The sequence below is a fragment of the Malaya genurostris genome, chromosome 2 (assembly GCF_030247185.1).
Source record: "Malaya genurostris strain Urasoe2022 chromosome 2, Malgen_1.1, whole genome shotgun sequence".
In the NCBI taxonomy this organism is placed as follows: domain Eukaryota; kingdom Metazoa; phylum Arthropoda; class Insecta; order Diptera; family Culicidae; genus Malaya; species Malaya genurostris.
This window is the reverse complement of record NC_080571.1, coordinates 332,278,920-332,284,919: the sequence shown is the minus strand read 5'-3', so window position 1 is coordinate 332,284,919 and position 6,000 is coordinate 332,278,920.

Below are 6,000 nucleotides of genomic sequence, written 5' to 3'. Positions count from 1 at the left end.
GGGATCACACCACGAATGTTTCTCCTTTTCATAACGACGACGACGACGACTTGAACAAGTTTCAATTACCGACTATCGATGGCAATGTTCCTCCTTTGGAATAGATCAATTTACGGAGTGTGCAGTGATGGTCAGGAATTGATTGTGATTACAGGATGAGTGATATGCCAATTATTTGTATGAGATGATGGCTACTGTACTCGCTATTCAGCGTTCATTACTGTCATGTTCCAAGTTCAAAGCAGAAAATAGAGACTTTTAAACACTATAAATAACAAAAAAAAAACTAATTTACCCAGAACCCAACAAGAACTATTACCACGAGAGTTAGACCTACAAGAACTTACACATCAGACTCTTGAAATTAAAGTTCATTTATTGTTATAATTGTAAAACAAAAATTCGGGGTAGACAATACCATAGAAATGCCTGTGCATGACCTTCTTCCGCAGGTCACTGAGGATTACTTTCGAGAAGGCAGGTCGCAGCATGCAGACATTCTTCTCTTCACAAGAGAACTGACTACATCAAACAATTCCGTGCTACGTGGCGTTGATCAGTACGAGTGGTATCCTTATGAATCGATGATAACCTACGAAAATCAGCTAAATAGTGGTCGTTCTGTGTTCAAGCTCTGCACGTGTAAGCCACGTTTTCGTACTTGACGAATTTTGCGCCGAACCCTCTCAGATTTTAATGAAACTTACTGTACATTAAGACTATGTCACAAAAAAAAACATGGTGAATATTCTGTTTTTTTTTTTTTCGAAAATGATCTAGACTGTCATCTGAAAAGGGCCGAACTTTTTTTTACTATTTTTTTTAAATGACCTGTAGTCGCAAAATGACATATCCTACAAAAAAGTGTTGTATGAGTGGTTTTTACAAAATTGGTCCATTTTTTGATTAAAAATATTGGAAACAATCCTAAAGACTGTCCCAGAAGTATGGACGCACTTTGATTTCGCTGTAAATAATTCACAAGTGTTAGATATTCAAATTTCATTCGATATACTGATAATATTAGACTACAACAACAGAATATTATTCTCAACATTTACTGTTTAGACATTATAGACTAGCTGGCGCACCTTCTTGCGAACGTTCCTCATTAAAATCCATACAGACTTCTTGGCGACAAGTATTGACACTTTTTTCCAATCTTTTTCGAACTGTTGAATGGTTTCGGCTGCCGAGACATGTTTCCTAAGATGTGCCTTCGTTAATGCCCAAAATTCCTCAACTGGTCGAAGTTGTGGGCAATTTGGTGGATTCATGTCTTTTGGGACTAAAGTGACATTTTTGGTAGTATACCATTCTACCGCTGATTTCGTGTAGTGGCAAGAAGCAAGATCTGGCCAGAAGACAACCGGATTCTTGTGACTTCGAATCATGGGTAGAAGTCGTTTTTGTAAACATTCTGTGATGTATATTTCGCTGTTCATTGAAGCAGTGGTGATGAAGGGTTTCGAAATCTTACCGCAGCTACAAATTGCTTGCCAGACCATAGCTTTCTTACCAAATTTTTCGACTTCAATCGATGTCTCGAACTGGTTTAACACTTGCCCTTCTCGGAACGAATAATATTGTGATCCCGCCAAGGATTTGTAATCAAGTTTCACGTAGGTTTCGTCGTCCATGATTATGCAGTTCAAATTTCCAGCAAGAATCGTATTGTACAGCTTTCGAACCCTCGGCCTGATCGATGCTTCTTGTTTCGGACTACGTTTTGGTTGTTTCTGCTTCTTATAGGTTCGAAGATTCAAACGTTCTTTAGCGAAGAACATTTGACTTCGTAGTGCCCACTTTTTTGGCCACATCCCGAACTGAAACCTCCTTCTTTTGCTCGAACGCCTTCAGTTATCCTCACCGAAATTCCTGATTGCATTTCGCACGACTTTTTCACATACAGTCCGCGTCCTGTGCACCATTTGTTCACAATTTTTTGACGTTGTTCTGCTGAAAGTCCACGCATTTCGAAACAAACTAATGAAAACGAATAAACAACTGCACAAGTGGTTAGCGAAGAGTGTAAACAACAGGACGCAGCCATAAAAATTGACTGATTCTGAACCATTGCGAAATGGCAGCGGTTTTTGGTTGCGTCCATACTTTCTGGGACAGTCTTTCATTCACTACTACACTGATAAAAATCGGTTTTGAAAATTTAAAGTTCAATTGAAACAAAAAACATTTTTGATTTGGATGAAATTTTGTAACAGGATTTACTTTTTCAGTGTAATTTTATCGAAAACTAAACCAAACAAAGTCATAATTATCTCTGAATTTAATGAAAATCAGTTGGTGAGAGATATTGTCTAGCAACAATTCCATGAGAAACGGACATACGATTTCTCAGAATCTCGTAACATTTTCAAGAATCATTCTCCATCAAAAAATATTAGACACGTTGTTTTTTTACCTTTTTCTTTTTTCATTAGGGTGACCATTTCCTTATTAGGATTATTTTCGATTTTCTTCGAAAAATACATTCTTTTAAATAGTAAACTTTTGAATCACTCAGCCGATTATGCTTATATTTGGATATGTTGTCAATAAATGCTTATACTTTTTTGGGAAAATATGTGAATATTGTAAAGTTGAAGTTTTGTGTCTTAGAACGTCATTTGTATACCCTTTTAACGGCTTTCATGGTAGGTAGACTAATGGGCCTGTTTTACAATTTAAAAGATGTAAGAATGTGTTCATATTATAATCACCATAAATAAATGAAGGCGCATGGTCGCAAAGAACGAAGGCTTGAAAATTTCAAAAAATTCTATCTCTAAAGCAAAAAATAACGCATCACTAATTTTTGGCCATGTTATAAGAATATGTTTAAGTTTTCAAAGAGAAATATAAAACTACATAGTGCCTATTGGTCGCAAACCATGAAAACCGTTTAAAAGTTATAAAATAGCTATTTTTCAAACACAAAACTTCAACTTTGCAATATTCGCATATTTTTCATAAAAACTGTGGACATTCATTGACAACATATCCAAAATTTAGCACAATCGGCCAAGTGGTTGAAAAGTTATGATTTAAAAAAAATGTTTTTTCGAAGAAAATCGAAATAATCGATTTTTTGATCCACCCTTACAAAGAAATGGTCATTAGGGTTAATGACAAAATAAAAATAAATGCGGTTCTAATATTTTTCGGTGGAAAACGATTCTTCCAACTATTACGAAATTCTGAGGGATCATTTATCAGTTTCTCATGGATTTGCTGTTTGATTATCTTTTCTTCCTTAACGATTTACGGTGAAAATCAAGGATTTTTCTCACTTGGTGACGCTGGTGTGCAATTCTGGGTTGGAAATTTTTGTAATCTTGATTTATTTTGATTTATTAAGATCGTTTTTCCGAGGGTTTATGAACTGGTTAGAAGATTGATAAAAGCTTGTGTGTGATAATTTAAGAGCAGTGTGTCTTCCTCAGTAGGTGTCAGTAGGATCCATAGTACTAGCCATGCAATGATTCTGTACACTAAGAATCGGCTGCGAAGTCTGTGGAAAAACAGAAAGGCCAAATTCCACGGAAGAAATGTAATGCCAAGACTTTGCTTTGTATCTTCCTCAACATTGCTTGGGATATCAAAAAGTATTCGATAATATGAACAGTAGAAAGCTATTTTTTAGGAAAATTATATTCGTTTGTTTCGTGATTTATACTAGTTGACGGTAGAGATTTCTTCTACAATGCTTGTGTAGGAATTAATAGCTGTCTGGTCGCGGACAAACTTGATAATAAATATGATTACTTTTATGGGATTTCTCAAGTTTTGAAATATGCAGTTTCTATATAGTTTTCTAAATTTTTCGGTTTGCTAAAATTGCTGTTATTTCGGAGGATTCGCAAAATGATGCGAACTCATGAGCTTCCCTCAGTCATAAAATAATTTTGTGTCATGCGATTCTTCAACAAATGTACTAAGCATACATCCTACGCGACGCTATCGTAATTGTGTTAGTGTGTTTCTGCAGAATTACTTCCTCGCATACATACTACTATATACTAGTTGAGTCGCCTTGAAAGCTAGAATATAAAAACAACTACAGTGCAACAGAGAGAACGAACATAGATTCTTTCTTTCGTTTCATTTGGTTGTGTTAGAGACGTGAATATATAATTGATTCCTATAAATACGTTGTAGCTAACTTTCTGATCATCCAGTAGAAATCAAGCAGATAGGGCATTTTGAGCTCGCGTGAAAAAAAAACAGGAGCGGGAAAAATCAAATTTTTATTGGTTTTCCTTTACCAATCGTCTGCTACAAAGTTTTTGAATCAATTTACGAACTTCACAAAATTCGAGGGGGTAAAATTTATTGAGATTCGTTGAATAAAAGCTAAGCTATGACAGCTCGAAGTTACCGTTCCAACTTTTTTTTCAGGCTTGGTATTTGGATGCAAAACTGTTTCATTCCCGAGTTAGAACAATTTTGCTTAAATCGCAACATCGGATTCAAAACTCTCTTATTGTTGGATAATGCCCCTTCTCATCCACCTGATGTTAATCATCCAAATGTGAAATTTTTATTCATGCCACCCAACACGACGTCTATTCTACAGCCTTTGGATCAGGGAATAATTCGAAATTTCAAGCTGTATTATGTTAAAGAAAGCTACAGCCAAATTTTACAAATTTCTGACAAAGATAATCTGTCATTAATCGATTTGTGGAAAAAATTTGATCTCAAGAATTGCTTTGATTCCATTTAATCAGTTTTAGTTCAAATTAAGTCATCAACGTTGAAAAATTGCTGGAAAAAACTACTTCCATCTTATTTTTGCTTTTTTTCATATAGAAAGGTTATGCAATCACTGCACCATGGTCCGAAACGGGAAATTAGCGTGACAAAAATATGTTCACTATTAAATGTTAGATTTTTGTAGTTGGTGTCTTCACAAAAGTTGTTTGTAATCAAATGGCGCTCCTTTTGATGAAAAATGTTACTAGGGTGGTTCTCATTTAGATTGAAATCTAAAATCTAACTTTCTTAATTGAACGCAAAAATGATTTTGTTGTACAATAAAGTTGTAGGAAATTTTATTTTGATCGACTTTGCTGAAAAAAGCACCTCTCTAGCTTCTCATTTGATCGAGTTACATCAATTTTGCCGAGTAAAAGTGGGTGGCTCCTGAAAAATTACCTTTTTTGTTCTAACTTTTTTGTGAAACGGTATATGTAAAAGTTGTCTTCGGAAAAGTTGTTGAACTAATTATTGCGCATAATTTTGCTCAACTAAGCTTTTTCATATGAGCTACCAGTAAAAAGTTATGATTATTTTTTCATCAAAAACTAGTCAAGCTTCGAATATCAATATTTATTAGATGCCAGATCGATAAAAATGTATCCTATGCGGTTCCTGAAAGGTCATAATATAAGTAAAAATTTAAGAGAAAATTGGAAGGGTGTTATTTTTTTAACTTATTTAAATTAGTTTTAAAAATATCTTCAAAAACCCAAAAACTTTGCATAGCTCTTAAACGCCTTAACGTATTAACATACTTCCTTCGGCAAAATGATAGTATCAAATTAGTTCTACGAGTGTTCCATACATTGTCCATTCGAGAAATGAGACACACAAAAACTACAGAGAACCACCCTAGTAACATTTTTCATCAAAAGGAGCGCCATTTACAAATAACTTTTGTGAAGACACCAACTACAAAAAACTAATATTTAATAGTGAAAATATTTTTGTCACGCTAATTTCCCGTTTCGGACCACTGTACACTGTGAAAACCGACTTCTGAACCGAGGCCCGGAGGGTGTGTATGTAACTTTTCTCGGAGAAGGCTGAACCGATTTTCACAAACTTAGATTCAAATGAAAGGTCTTGTGGCCCCATACAAAATGCCTGAATATCATTTGGATCCGACTTCCGGTTCCGGAATTATGGGGTGAAATGTGCAAAAAATTGTGAATTTTTTCTTAGAGTGCCCTAGCGATTCCCTACAACTTCTTCCTGAACGCCATTTTTTTTTACAAT